Below are 16,812 nucleotides of genomic sequence, written 5' to 3' on the forward strand. Positions count from 1 at the left end.
TAGGCAATGTGCATACCTGCCATAAAAGAGGGTCCCTCCCTGCAAATCAACAAGACAAAGGCAACATTATATGACCCTGGTGGCGGCACCCTCAAGCATGCAGCACTGTTGCAGTCAGTCTATCTTCTAAACTGGAATCAATGTATTTGCATCCCTGAAGCACTTCTCTGGGGTTCGTTAACACTGCTAAGTGCAGTGGCAATTAGCCAAGCCCCAACCAGCTATTCAGCTACTTACCTTCCGGTTTAAGAGGAAGCTGACCTGCCACAGACCCACATGCCTAAAGGTACCACTGCCTGGCACAATCAATTCACAGTACAGATAGACAAAGACCAAGAATAGGAAAGCTTCTATATAAAAATCATGAAGCCAAGTATTTGGCTTTCCCCATGCAACAGATTGGAATACTAGCCTTTAATTGGCAGCCTGCTGTGCAACCAATGGCATGTGAGCTCATTGTTCTGCATGTTAGTGTTCAGATTGCTACACTAAGCACTGATGTGTTTTTACCTTTCCTCCTCCACCCTAGCAGCCATGTATGACTTGTTATTCTCCATTCACAGCAACCGAGAGAAAAATCAAATCCCATCTGTTTCCACCAAAAAAAAAAAAAATTGAAATGAGGGAATAAACATAAAATTCAGTGTAATAAACACCACTTGTATGCCATCTTTGCCTTGGCTAAAGAAATCCATGCTATGGGGAGTTGCATAATGTAAAACTATTTTCCAGAGGGAAAGAAATGAATTAGTATCAGTTTTACCATTTGGTAATTAACTGGTCAATTTTTAAAACTGAAGGTACTTTTGATATTCACATACCTTGAGGTTTCATTTAGTGATGGTGGTAGTTCCAAGGCAAAAATGTTTTACAATAAACTAGGAAGCAGATACAAAATTTATCTGATACATATTACACTCATTTTCCACAGTACTACCACTGTCACTGAAATATGACCTTGTTCATTTGTTTGCAAAGTCAGCAATACTACTCACACAAGATTTAATATAAAGGAAAGAAAAAATGGACAGTTTGAAGACCCATGGGAACAAGACAGAAATGATAACTTGGACTGTTCCATACCTGCAGACAGGCACATAACCAGAGAAGAGAAATAGCATGCAGGTACCCAAATAGACATATTTGTGTTCTAGAGCACTACAGTAAGCCATCTGGCAACTGAATATATACTCAAAAGGTTAATTGCTCCAGTGCCTAAAACATTTCAAATTTAATGGCGAAGTTGTTTTAGTGAAACATAATGAGTTTGCTGATTCACCAAATAGCAGAACTATACAGTTACATCCTTTGAATCACAGCTAGACTCTACTGCCATGGAAAAGCTGCCTTGTCCTAAGCACTTCCCATACCCTCTGCTTCTGCATGGAGAGGTTAGCCCGTCTGAGCATTGCTATCCCACAAAGCCCAGACCTACCGTAGACGGACTCTACAAATCCTACATAGGCTTTAAAAGTCAGGAATCATTCAGCCAGAACACTAATGTCATGTCAGCTGAAACAACAGGATCCATTTGACCTTTATTCCTCAGGATGAGAACCACAGACCAGTAGCATTTAACCGCATTAAAGAGGCCAGCTCTCACATTCTGGAATGAGCTTCATAATATTTGGTTGCATTTCTTCTGGCTTTGTTTTTAAGCCTTGAGACTGCTGTTTGGGTTTTATTTATAATATCTGAAGCAGTTCCATAAATAAGGGTACTCTGAAATAGCTGATGGATACTATGACACTGCTTTATAATGTCACAGTAGTTATATGTATTCCTAACACTTTTATAATTCAGATCCAATTAAAGAGAAAAACAACTGTGAAGAGAGTTTCAACAAGGAATTCTATTTTATATACTGGAGTAGATCTTACAGTGCTTTAAACTATCTAAAAATTATTGCTATCTACTTAGATTGTCTGAAGTATCATATCTACTGGAGAAAGTCTTCCTTAACATATTGAAAGCCACTTCCTAATAGTGAAGCTTAATAAGTCTAATTTCAAAACTAATATCCTGAAGTAGGCTCAGTATCTAGGGTACTGAATTTAAAATGGAATAGTTAAAACATTAGTAAATATTCTTACAACATACCATTAGGTACATTCTTAATTCCTTAATTTTTAATTATATGATTTCTAGGGGTATTTTTTTTAAATCAAAAAGTCTGTTTTGAGTCAGGGTGGGGGCAGAAGGGAAAATGAGGGGGTGATTCATAAGTCTAAACCAAACTTTAGCAATTAGCAGTTAGCTTCCCGTGTTGCTAATCCCCTATTTGTACTCTGGAGAGCACACTAGTTGCTTGTTAGTCTAACTTTGCAAAAAGGATATTTTTGAATACTAATAATCAGAAACATCAAGAGTTAGAGACAACTGCAACACTACCACAGAGACAACTGCAAACATAAGGAACAGATGTGACATTTGGGTGATATGAAAGGAATCTGGTTGAGATGGAAAAAGCCTAAAACATGTTTTCACATCCTAGCTTATTCTACATGTTAATTACTGGACAAAAAGTATTCAAATGGTCTATTTTTATAACTGTATTCCTCCTGTGTATCAAGGAGCACATAAAATAGGCACTCTTTTATGGAAGAAATGTATAAATCATCATAAATGATCATTAAAAGTACTTCAGTGCAGGGATTCTTGATATATTCAAATACCAATGTTCTACATGAATTTGTCAAGTTGCACAATAGTATAACTGAGCAAGTAATTAATATAATTACCTTGGGGAACTGAGATGAGTTTTGCATATTGTAGTTTAAGGGAAAGGAGAACAATGTAGGGAAAAAGAAGCTTCTTACCAGTAACTGAAATTGTTTGAGAAGCATTGTTTGTCCATGTGAACATCCTTATAGTGGGGTACACATGTCTCTAGCATTCAGAAACTTTTTTGCCCTAGCACTACCAATTAAGCATCCAGTTATCCAGCCCCTCCTTGTGTCTCATGCCAAATAGGTGAAAAAGTGATATGCACTTCTTGCTTCTCAGTTCCCTCTCAGTCACAAAGTCCTTTACTGTGCATGAGTCCTAAGAAGACACAATGAGGGAGAGATGCAGATGTATGTTGAAACAACAATCTCAGAGATGTCAGTAACTTCTTTTTGCCTTTTGAGTAATTGTTCATATACACACTGAGGACACTGTGAGTGACTTCAAAGCCCAACTCATATATCAAGAGGTAAGCTCATGGTGCTAGGAGACCAGAAACTTAGGGACTGCCTCAATAAACTCAGCATCCACCCAAAAGTCTTCTGTGATTTCACTGTGCTTTGTAAAGATGTATACAGAGTTCCAGATGACCCAGTGTACAAATCAGAGGAGAAGCATTACACTGGAATCCTGTAGATGTTGTCCGGGCTCTAGTAGAAGGTGCATTAAAACAATTAAGGCACACATCTACACACAGATGTGCTAATGTGCATTAAGGCACATTAAATTTAGACATGAATGGCTAAGTCACATCAGCATACATGCAGATGCACTAATGTGCATGTACCAGGAGGCCCACCCACCTGTTTCTGAGCTAACTGCCCACCTTCTCGCCCACCATGCCTTGTTGGTAATTAATTAATTGACATAAATTAAGTGGGAGGCTGCCCATTTCTTGCCCCAATGCCAGGGGGCACTATCTGCAGCTCTGTTCCTCCCCTGCACTGCAGCCCAAGCCTTGCAGATGGCATCCAGATGTTATCCATATCACTGGCCCCACACTAGGCCCTGTAATACTACCAGTTGGACCCCGCCTGGATTCCTCCCTGCAGGCAGTCTATTCCACCTTCATCCTGGACAGCATAGCTCCCTGAGCTGCTTCACCCTTACGGGTGTGGCCCCCTAGGACCTCTAGCTACTAGCCCTGGCCCACCTCCAGGCCAGTCGGAACCCCAGGCCCTCAGCTCTGGGGTGTTCCTCACGGTGGGCCCCCGGTCCTTCAACCCTTCCAGTCCTGGCCCCAGCATTGACCAGTCGGAGGATGTTCAGACAGGCGTGAGTCTATGGCCCCACTCTCTTGCTGGAGGTCCACCTACCAGACCCTACAAAGGGTTGTGGGAGCTAGGGTTAAGGTGCCCCGACCCACCTTTCACTGGGGTGGTAACTGGCCTGGCATTTCCTGGGGGCTCCCATACCACTGAGAGCCCCACCAGGCCACCCACTCCTGACAGGGTGCAGTTTTAGGTCATACCCAGGACCAGGAGCCTCCTGACCATCCCCTACAGCTCCTCCCTTACGTTCAGATGATACCAGCAGCCCTCCAGCCAGGTGATGCTGTTGCCTGGCCACCCAGCAGCAACATGCCCTGTTTATATGGGCATCTGAATCTAAAATGGCTGCCCTCATCAGGCACCTGTGGGTGCTACCTTCTGGCCCCTTAAAGTGGCAGGCACAAACTGTGTCCTGGCACAGTGCATTAACACAGTGTCTATCGATTGACAGACACCGCATTAATATGCATTAGCATATCTATATGTGCGCTAACGCGTCTTAGCTGTTCACGCCTAAATTTGATACCTGCTTTATGCATGTATCAAATTTAGGTTCACAAAGCCTTTCATTGCCATTTTTAAGGCGCATTAAGAGCACAAACATGTAGACACGCACCCTTAATGCTTCTTTAAAATAGCAATTTTGGGCTAAGCCTGATTAAAAGAGGCAGGTATAGATGCGCCCTGTATGTAAAGGAACAAGGCTCTTTTCAAGTTGAGCGAATGTAAGTTTATCTCAGTTCAGGAGCAGTAAGGTCTGTGAAAGACCTCTGACATGCTGAAATGCTGGCCAAGGAGGAATTTAGTAACCATCTTAGGTAAAAACTTATGGTGGCTTCTTACAGACACTCTCACTAAATAAAAGACCATAGACGGGAGAATCTGCCTAAACGGATGGGATCTTACCCCTCTCCTTGCCAAGGTAATCAATCAGGAAGGCTGATTTCATGGCAAAGTAAACTAAGAACAAAGGCCTCATCAGACACAAAGACCAAATGTAGGCCTCATCAACTACAACAGATGTCTCATTTGTGCCAAGATAAACTATTTTATCTCAGGACACATTGAAATTATTCAGATATCCATGTCTATTATCCTGGTCTAAATCCTAAAAAGGTTCATGGGATACGAGGTACTAATCATTCATCTCAGAAAATCTTAAAGTGCGTCTAAACAGTTATCCTGGGACTGGATTTTTGAATCAACAGCAGAAAAGTGCCAGATGAGGAAAGTGCAGGTCTAGGTAAAGCATTCTCCCTCTGTCCTGAGTAAAAAGATTTGTAGAACCTGAATGACAACAGAATAAGTTCTCCATAAGGCCACCGGGGCCTTATGAACCAAACTATCTTGGGCACACAGGACCTGGGCTGACCTAAGAAGCCTTACCTGCAGCTCTGGGGGCCTCTCAAGGGCTGCAGTGGTGGAGATCCAAGTTCACAAAGCCCGGCTGGCAGCCAGAGCATTGCTCTGGCCACCCAGGTTTGTTTTGGGCAGTGCATGCTGCACTGCCCCACTTTTTTCTGCTGTGGTTTTTTGTGTTGGTTGGTTGGTTCTCCTGGTGTGAAAAAAACCACCACAGTGAAAATCACCAGCATGGGAAATGTGTGCACATGCAGCGCCCACAGTTTGTGGCACTGCAAACAGCACAGATGGGTTTGTGGCACTGCAAACGGCACGTGCGCACTAATAGGGACATGCCCACAGGAGCTATCAGGTTCCAAGTCTTGTTTCACCATTTCTATTTGTTTTATCCTAGGTATTCACCTATCGAATCAGAGGAGTGGACAGGACAGCATTTGAGAGAGAGGTCCCACAAATGAAATAAGAAATGAACCATACAGCAAGCTTCAGCAGAGGTCTCCCCAGGAGCAGAAGCACTGGTACTTCTTGTTGACAGTCACTGAAAACAAATTTATTTCAGGTAACCCTGGTCTTCAGCGATCGACTAGAAAACTGTGTCTTTGATCTTATCATAGAGAGAAATGACTCTGTTGAGACTATGTCCAAAGCACTAAGACAGACCTGTAGTGCAGACACGTGTATCTGACATCAAATGCACCAGTACTGTAGGCATTAGAGGAGCAGAGCTCACTTCATTTGGTCTGTTGCTGCTGATTATCATGATAGTATTACCCGTTCTATGTGTACCTGACATTTCACAGAGGAAGGCTTAGCAAAGTTTTGGTCCCACCTTGAATTTCAGCACATTGAGGAGTCTCATCTCTTCCAGTGATTGAAGACTGCATGCCCACAGGTTGTCAACATGGGCTACCCAACATAGCAGAGAGGGATTCGTCACTGATGGACATGGTGGGAGGAATAGCATTTTTTTTGCACATGTTGATCATATCCATGCACCAGATCAAATAAATGGGACCATGCAGGAAGAATTCATAATCAAGAGGTCAAGAAATCTAAGACTATTAAACATATCTTCTAATTTCTGCCTCAAGATAGCAGTGTTATTTGGCACAGTAGACATTTAGTGGGGAGGCCAAGAGGCACATGCCCCAACCAGAGAACAATGATAAAAACAAGGTCCTTTTTGTTTCCTTTTTTAAAAAAAATTAAAAATGAGAATGAATGCGAGAACAATAGAAACAGCAATAATAAGAACATAATAAATTAAAAGCATTAAAGGAAAGTATCAAACACATTCATAGGCTATAATTAAAAGCTAGTAAGAGTACCAAGAGAGAAGTCAGATGAAAAGAATTGAGGATCAGGAATAATTCACTATCCTTTATCCCCTCAACACAGGATCTGTCAGGGATGCTGATCAGGCAGACCAGCCTGGACCCAGTGCTGTCAGGGACTCTGAGCAGGCAGGCCAGCCTGAGCCAAGTACCTGCAGCAAGACCCAGCTAATGAAGTCTGCCCCAGTTTAGGAGCAGCAAGCATCCCAACTGGCTCTTGGGAACACCGTTTATTGCTAGCTGGGGCCCTGGGTCTGCAGGCCAGTCAGAAGTTCTGCTGTGACAAGCCTCCTGGTTCCTGGCCCTGGTTTTCAACTGTTTTATAGACATTGGCTCTGGCTGTCCCTGCAGTTCTGTTTCCTGGCTCCTGCCCCTGCTTTGGCTCTGTTCTTAGACTTTGCCCTCTGGATTGCCACTCAGCATCTGACCCCTGGATCCTAACCCTGGACTTGTTGTGGACTGTGCTTCTGGATCTCCCTCTGGCTTTGGTATCAGGCTCCTGCCCTTTGACCCAGCTCCAGGCCCTGCTTTCCCTCGGTGGCCTAACCATTAGACCAGACTGCCTATGCCCCAGTCCCTTACGGGACATGGGGAGGAGTGAGGCTACAGTGGTTACGAGAGCTGCTAAGGCAAAATACGCTGGTCTGCTTGAGGCCTGGCACATTCTTTTGGTTCATGAGTCAACAACAGCTGCTGAATGAGAAAGAAGCAAACCCTTTATTCACAGTGATGAAGATGCTGCATCTATCTGGAACCTTGGGCTTCCCTGTTCCCGGGGTTCAGCTCCCAACTCCCAAACTCACAGTCCATAAGAAGGCATCATTTCTAAAGTAGGGCCCTAGCAGACATTCATTTAAAAGCATAATGGAATCTGATGTGTGCCTCCTGCCATGCTGCACATGCATGGCAGAAGACACAATTGGGATCTGATCCATGGGTGCATGGGGGAAGAGGGCCATCACCTGAAATGTGTAAAACTTTCCACATACCCATCAGCTTGCCCACCCCTCCCCTCCCCTTCACCTCCCCCTCCAAATAAAAGTTGGCGCCTATGAGCTGATCCCCATCCCCACAATTGTGCCATATTGCCAGCGCAGGGGGAGCCCAGGGTCACCATCCTGGGCTCCCCCTGCACCAACAAGTAGCAAACCAAGTGCCCCCAGTGCTCCTGTGGCTGGGAGCAGTGGCCAGCTGATCATCATTGGCCATACAGCCAATGTAAGGCACGATATGAATGAGCCACAAAATATGTACAATAACTTTCTGGCTTATTCCCTGTTTTATTGACCCATCAATTGAATAAATATGGGGCCCAAGTTACTACTTAAGATGTGATTAACTTGTTAATCGCATCTTAAGTGTAATGTCTGCCAGTGCCCTTATAGTCTTTCACCTATATATCACTACAAGGCATGTGCACGTTCTACTTTGAGGATGTGAATAAAGAACAGTTCATTTTTACAATGAAAATTTTGGCTCATTCAGCAGCAACTGCAAACCAGTTGTCTAGAGCTTTTAAGTGTGCATTCATAACATTCATCTTCAGTTTTTTTTTAAAAATCAAGCTTTTACAACTCAAGCATTCCAAAAGTTTAACAAATGCCCAAATTAAGGTTATCTGTGCAAATGGCCAAAAGCACTTCCTTGAAACCAAGGTGATCCCTTTGCAAAAAAAAAAAAAAAAAATCAAGCCTCTCTGCCAAAGCACAGAAGCACTAAAATAGCAGTTTACAATCCTCTTCTATGGTAAGTATATGGTCAGCTTGCAACTTCACTTCTAAGATGAACCAAACAACTGTAATTGAATTTCTGAAAGACGTGACTTCACCTGCTAAATTTCGCAACCGCTTTGGGGGTTTATAATCCCTAGTTTAGGAGCTGCTGCACACAAGTCTTTCCTCAACAGACTGTGAGAAATTTTGAGGCTAGGCAAAATTATTTATTTTTCCCTAAAATAAAAGGAAGCAGAAGAGATTTTCTAAAACTATTCAACTGCAGGAAGGCACTTGGCAAGGGAAGAAAAAAAATAGCCTAAACTATTTAAATTTCGGCGAAGTTTTTAGCAACTAAAAACAAGTCCTTGTGATAGGAAGCAACAAGTACCCCTAACCTGAGGTAGTACTCTCTGGTGCCAGGAGTCCTTATTTATTTTTTCAATTCCAGGCACACATCGTGCCAAGTACTATATGCGCCAAGGTATCCCATCCCTGAAAAGTTTACAATATAGATTCATTATCTAATAACAAACGATAATGTGCTGCATTTATATAATGTTCTTTATCTTTAAATACGGAAAGGCCGTATTTTCAAAAGCACCTAAAGAAGAACATAGATGATATCTACAGAAGCTTTTAACTAAGTTGGATGCCTCACCTGTGCCAGTGAAAAGCTAAGCTCTGAACCTGCTCATTTTCAAAAATCCTGCCAGACACCAATCTGAATCAGTAGGGGCCTAAATAGCTTTGAAAAACTGGCAAAAAGTTCTTTGCCAATATTACTTTATTTCATTTTTCCTGTTTTGCCTCTGGGGAATCTAGAACACAAACGGTTTTTTAAAACAGATGTCTCCTTGACCCCAGGAATGATTACCCCAAGGTCTGACCCAGATCAAAAACAGGAGCAGCACAGTCATTTCTATACTGCCTTTCTAAACTTGCTCCTTCACCAGTAGGTGGCCAGCAAGAGCACATGGCCTGACCATACTGGCTCCACAGCACCGCATGGGGGCCCTTCAAGGCTCTGGTCATTCCTGAAGCTGGAAGCACCAATCAGCTGATCAGCCCTGGCCACATGTTCAGTTTAAGGTATGATATGAACCAGCCACAATGTTATTACATAAAATTGGTGTAAAAACTTTGTGGCTTATGCCCTGTTTTATCATACTATTCACCATATAAACATGTAATTGTTACTGCTTAAGATATGATTGACTAGTTAATCACATCTTAAGTGTAATGTCTGCCAGGGTCCTTGGTCTGTTAAGCATTAGACTGAGGACTAGCACCCAGTTGTCGCCCACTGGAACAAAATTCCATTATGAACAAAGAAGATGAGCTCTTCAGCTGCACACTAGCTTTATGACAAGCCTTCAAGTCACAACATGTAGAAATGAAATATTAATATTGTGCCATGTGTTCCTACCACCTGGTTTAAGACTTGCTGTTCAAGACATGCAGAAAGCAGGCTTGCAGACAAACAGCAATCAAACCATATTTGCTTAACACTGCCTTTCACCTACGCTTCTAATATTTTCAAATAACACAATTTTCCCTATATGCTCAGGAAGGTCAGCATAGATAAAGCAAAGAGATCAGAACAGAGTCCTCAAGGAGTTAAATACCACTATTTGCTTTACAGTTCATTTAATTGCATCTGAGACATCACTTGCTGTTCTAGTCAGGCTTGTATATTTTGTACTTCACCCTCCACTTCAGTGTCCAAGTGCCTGCAACTTTCAGGGTTTTATGCTGACCTCAATCTACATCAGAACTTCCAGTGCCAAGCTTGCAGAGTCAAGCAATCTGCCTGCTAACAGAATATTTTTGGCCCTGCAGTATAAAGAAAAAATCTTACACATAAATGTCAACTCAAAGCTCCTTAAATGGTAACTCCATAACTAAGTGACTACTTGTCACTATCACTGCATACACTGTAAGCAACTCCTTCTTGTATGCAATACCATAGTTCTGATACATTACAACAAAGTAATTTTGAAGTTATCACAGGTTATTCACCTCTACATAATCCTACTACAAAGCATATCCCTTCATGCGTTAATTCTCCAGCATGATTGTTTAATGAAAACAAGCAATTGGAGAACCAACAGTTGTCTTGGCAGTTGTAATTACTGGTAGAAAATGCAGTGACCACAGAAAATGTTATTGCAATGAGCTACCACAAGGGGATACGATTTGGAAGTAGAGATTAATCTTAACATGATATAGATTTATGAGTGTAGAGGCATTATTAATACAATATCCTATAATTCAATCAATTTTCTTCACATATCTAAAAAAAAAATCCTCCCCAGAAATCATCCTGTGGAAAAGTCTGTGCTCTCACCACTACCAACTAATAACTGAAGCAGTACATTAATTACATTTCCAACCCCTTACTGAATTATATAACAGTTGTATGTTTAGTCCATTTATTTAAACAACCATTACATTATAAGATGCTTAATAGCTTTTAATAGATTTATAATTCATGAATTTGTCTACTCCCTTTTTGAACCTGGCTACACCATCTGCCTCTGCAACCTCCTGTGGTAATGAGTTCCACAAGTTACCTGTGTGCTGTGTAAAAAAGTACTTTCTGGGCATGTCTACAAGAGATGCTTACTGCACAGTTAACTAATTAGCTCTGCAGTAAATGTCTCAGCATCTACATGTGTGCCCCTATTAGGCTGGAGTAAACTAATTTTCTCCTCAGCAACATAGTCCACAGCAGCACATGTGTAGACACTGCCTCAGCTGACTGGGGCATGAAGGTACTTGAGTGCAGAGGCTGCCTGCTGGCTAGCTCCACAGCACTTTTAAGCCAGGGGGAGCAGCCCCAGGCTGGCAGGCTGACCCTCAGGACCCCCTGCCAGCTGGGGCTGCTCCAACCAGGCTCAACGTTCGGCAGTCCAGGGCACATGTGGAAACAGCACACCTGGAGCAATAAACTCTGAGGCAATAAGCACTGGAGTTACTGCTTCACTTTAACATGCACGTGTAGACCCACCCTCTCTTGTTACTTTTTAACTTGTCTCCTATTAACTTCAGCAAATGTCCCCTAATAATAGTATTTGGTGAACAACAGTTCCCTGTTCACTATGTCCATGACCTTCATGATTTTATACACCTCTATCATATCCCCACTTAGCTCTATCTTTTCCAAATTGAAGAGTCCTCTGCTCATTTCCATTGCCCTTCTCTGTACCTTTTCTAATTCCACTACTTTGTGTGGGGGATTAAAACTGTATACAGCACTGAAGATATAAGAGCACCATAGATTTGTATAATGGCATGATGATGTTCTCTGTTTTGTTTTCAATTCCCTTCTTAATTATGCCAAGTATTGTATCTGCTTTTTTCTGGCCCCTCAGGGCTCAGTCCTTGGGCCCACACTGTTCAATTTCTTTATTGGTGACTTGGACGATGGGGTGAAAAGTAGCCTGTTTAAATTTGCTGATGATACCAAGATTTGGGGTGAGGTGGGCATGCTAGTAGGGAAGGATAGGTGATGCACCTCGGGAGGAACAACCGGCACCCTACCTACAGGTTAGGGAACTCCCCTCTTGTCAGCACGGAGGCGGAAAAGGATCTGGGGGTCATCATTGACTCCAAGATGAACATGGGCCGGCAGCATGGAGAGGCAGTTAGGAAGGCCAACTGCACCTTGTCATGCATCCACAGATGCATCTCGAGCAGGTCCGAAGAGGTGATCCTCCCCCTCTATGCGGCACTGGTCAGGCCGCAGTTAGAGTACTGCATCCAGTTCTGGGCGCCACACTTCAAGAAGGATGTCGACAGCATGGAGAGGGTCCAGAGGAGGGCCACTCGTATGATCAGGGGACAACAGGGCAGGCCCTATGAGGAGAGGCCGCGGGACCTGAACCTGTTCAGCCTCCAAAAGAGAAGGCTGAGGGGGGATCTAGTGGCCTGTTATAAACTAGTCAGGGGGGATCAGCAGGCATTGAGGGAGTCACTGTTCCCCCAAGCACTGCCAGGAGTGACCAGGAATAACGGTCACAAGCTGGCAGAGGGTATGTTTAGGTTAGATATCAGGAGGCGCTACTTCACGGTCAGGGCGGCTAGGGTCTGGAACCAGCTTCCACGAGAAGTGGTGCTGGCCCCTATCCTGGGGGTCTTTAAGAGGAGGTTAGATGTACATCTTGCTGGGGTCATTTGGCCCCAGTACTCTTTCCTGCCATGGCAGGGGGTCGGACTAGATGATCTGCTCAGGTCCCTTCCGACCCTAGAAACTATGAAACTATGAGTACAGCAGGACCTGGACAGGTTACAGGGGTGGGCTAACGAAAATAGGATGAGTTTCAATAGAGACAAGTGCAGGGTGCTGTACTTGGGCAGTAGGAACCAGCAGCACACTTATAAGATGGGAAACTCCCTTCTCAAGATCATGGTGGCAGAAAGAGATCTTGGAGTCATTATTGACTCCAAGATGAACATGGGCCAACAATGCGAGGTCACAGTCAGTAGGGCTAACCGTACCTTGTCGTGCATCCACAGATGCATCTCAAGCAGGGCCAAGGAGGTGATCCTCCTCCTCTATGCGACACTGGTCAGGCTGCAGCTGGAGTACTGTGGTTCAGTTCTGGCCACCGCACTTCAGGAGGGATGTGGACAGCATTGAGAGGGTCCAGAGGAGGGCCACCCGCATGATCCGGGGACAGCAGGGCAGGCCCTGTGAGGAGAGGCTATGGGACCTGAACCTGTTCAGCCTTCACAAGAGAAAGCTGAGGGGGGATCTGGTGGCTGTCTATAAACTCACTAGGGGGGACCAGCAGGGTTTGGGAGAGACCTTGTTCCCCCTAGAACCCCTTGGGGGACCAAGGAATAATGGCCACAAATTGTTAAAGAGTAGGTTTAGACTAGACCTCTGAAGGCACTACTTCACAGTCAGGGTGGCTAGGATGTAGAACCAACTTCCAAGGGAAGTGGTGATGGCTCCTACCCTGGGGGTCTTCAAGAGGAGGCTTGACATCTACCTGGCTGGGGTCATTTGAACCCGGTTTTCTCTCCTGTCCAGGGCAGGGGGTTGGACCTGATGATCTACAAGGTCCCTTCCGACCCTACTTCTATGAATCTATGGTCACTTCTTCACACTCCTATCTGAGGAAGCTATTATACCACACCTGATTATAAAAAGTGACAAAGTAGGAAAGGGCAAAAGACAGCAAGAGAGAGAGAGAGAGGAGCTTACTGCAGTAAATGAAGATGCCCAAAATAGACACAGGGCTCTAACCATGGTAGGAGAAAATGTAACCACTGAGATTTTGTCCAGCTTTTGCTCATGGCCAGCATCTGCCCTTCTACGTCTGCAACCAGGAAGAAGAAACAACGCAACTTCCCTGACTAGAGCTGTAGCCAATCCCTGAGTCTCCAGGCTGTGGGATGGCTCTCCTGTCTTTAGGAAATAGGGGCATTAGAGAGTCTTGGTTTAAAGCTGGGTCGTCAAAGAACCAGCCTCCGGAGCCCTATCATTTGGCCCACTGTACTGTTTGTGGACGGACTGGCCCCACACATTACATTCAGTCTGCAATGGACCCAGTCCCATGAGCTGACTGCAGTACATGAAACTTATCTGCCATGCTTTGGGCTGGATCCAGCACACAGGGTCAATCCCAATCCACAGTGGATGCTGAATGTGGCACCCATGCCAGACTGGCCCTACATGCAGGATCCAGGACCACAGTGCACACCAGAACGAGTATGCAGGGCCAGTCCAGCCTGGGTGCCACATTCAACATCCACACTGGATCAGCCCTACATGGTACTTGCAACACCTGGAGATGGGGCCAGGGATGGAGCCAGGAATAGAGCTGGCACACACGCTGTACAGAGTGCCCAGAACTAGCCCAGACCTGCTGTGCCTGCTGCACCTATGCTAGGTGAGCCCTGTGCACTGCCTCTGGCCATGGGGCCAGATGAGTTTGATACCCCTGGTTTAAAACAAAGCCAGGTCCTTCCTTTTTGTGGCTCAGTCATTCCAGTAATTGGGTGGGCTCACAGACCAGATGTAGCTCTGTTCAGATGTGGGAGGGGAAAACACTGCGGCTCCAAAAAGCAGAGTGGGCACATCTGCCAAGCAAGACACAAAGGAAGAGAGTTCTGAACTCACAGCTTCCCCCTAGAAGCCCCAACTCCTCAAGTCCATAGTCAGTACGGTCTCTCCATGGGACTCCTTAATTACAGTTGCTGAAAGAAGCCAGGAGAGAATTATCTCATCCCTTGGTGGGCTCACAGTATGCCAGAAAAATGCCCTGGGTCCAGGGCCAAAGCCAGACCTGGAGTTACAGGGTTGTGATTTTGCTGTCTTCTCTTTAGGCAACAGAGATACAAGAGACTCCCAGACTGAGATGCAGCCTAGGCTGGGAAGGCTTGACCCTCTATCAACCCCTTCCCACCAGGTCACCATAACAGAATAATCTGCATCCCAGAGGATATAACATGGATAACAGGAGGCACTTCCCTTCACCCTAGAATAGTACAAAGAGGAGCTGGCATCACAATGTAACACTGAACTCTGCTAAATAGGAAATCTCTATATTCTACTATGACCCAAAAATAATGTGAATAGGGATGTTTTAAATGGTTTTATATTCTTCTTCACAGTTCCTGTAACCCTAATTTCTAACCTGCTAGGTATTTCAAAACTTTACCAGTTCAAATTCAAATCATGAGACAAAATATTTGAAAATCCTCCTATTCTTATTCAAAGAGTGTTCACTTTACATTTTTAAGCAAAAATTCACAGATGTCTCCCAGGAAGCCTAACCTAGGAAATTGTCTCTATTTTGAGAGAGCAAAAAAACTCTGAGGACAAAATAGTTTTGAGTCATAGTTCCTCTTTTCTCACAAAGATAATGAAAGCTGGCAGGCAGGGATGGAGATCCAGGTTAGCTTTTATGTTTACTAGAGTGAATTAACTGAACTAAGATATTTCTAGATCACCTGGAAGATTCTTATCTAAGGCAATTCTGAAAATGTTACCAATGTGACTTAGGAGCCTAAGTTCCAGTTATTCATAAGTGACCTGGGCATTTAGACAAACTAGGGGCAAGATCAAGAAGGAGTTAGGTGCCTAAGCTAGGAGTTAGGTGGAATTTAGACAGGTATCCTTCCTCTCACTGAAGTAAGTTCATCATTTCTTCTTAAATAACATCACAGATTCAACAGGAGCAATAGACATTGCTCCTGATCCAGCCATGACTCTTGCTTGGTGATCAAAGCCCTCTCCTGGATAGTACCAGATGTGGTTTGAACCATCTCGGGTTGAGGAGGATTAGAAGCCAGGTTTCACACTACACAGGCAAGGCTACTTCACAAAAGGTTGATGACTGGGAGCCCTACAGAGCTACAACTGTAACTCAAGCCTTGCTGGCCCAGCCCTAATCCTGTATATAGGAACCTTACTAGGATAAACTCAACCATTAGTCCCAACCTAATCGTAGCTGGCTAGATAAGCCCTACTGAGGTCAAGTCTAATCATAATCCAGGAAATCCTACCTGGGTAGCCCCTATGAAGTCCACTTTAACCCTAGCCTGTACCAAGTCAAACCCTACTATATCTGGCTTACATCCTAACCTGGCTGGTTCCACCAGGCACAATGCAAATAGTAACACCTGGAGCCCTAAGGGCCTCACTGCTACACTGAGACCAATGAAACACATTTGCCCTAACCCTAAACCTAGGCAAGTGAGTTCTACTGAAATAAACCCTAACCCTATACCCTATACATAGGAACCCAACCAGGTCCAACCCTACCCCTAGGCCTGCCCCAACCTAATCCTACCCAGCTCTTAGAAACTGTACAGTGATCAGCCCTAACCCTAATCTGACAATCCCTATCAAGCCCAAAATAACACTAGTCCGGCAATCTTAATCATTTCCAGCTTAATCCTAGATCCAAAAGCTATAAACAGATCAGCCTTCACCCTAGCTCAGGTGGCTCTATTACACACAGCTCCTAGGAGACACACAGACTAGGAGAAAAGCTAGGGAGGGGTAGGGAGAAAGCTACCCAGCAGAACCTAATGAGCTTTTCCTTAACCCTAAACACAGGAACTTTTATGGATCCCAAAAATAGCCCCTAACCTGGAGAGTCCTCCTGGACTCAGCCCTAGCAGAAGGCTCAGATGCTCTACTGAGCCCAACCCTAACCTTGCCTGTTAACCCTGCCTGTTAACCCAACCAAAATGCTGAGAGCTCATCATTAAACTTAGCCCCAAAAACCTAGCAGGCCTGCCCTTAAGCCCTGCATAGTGAGTATTGATTGTTCGTTCCCAAGCTCTATGACAACGGTCCCTACTGGGCCCAACATAACCATAGGGCTGGTATCATAAACCTAGTCAGAAAATCCTTACTGAACTGGCAGTTCCTGTAACTCTAAC

This window comes from Crocodylus siamensis, chromosome 1 (genome assembly GCF_052110815.1).
Source record: "Crocodylus siamensis isolate JL-2025a chromosome 1, ASM5211081v1, whole genome shotgun sequence".
Classification (NCBI taxonomy): Eukaryota; Metazoa; Chordata; order Crocodylia; family Crocodylidae; genus Crocodylus; species Crocodylus siamensis.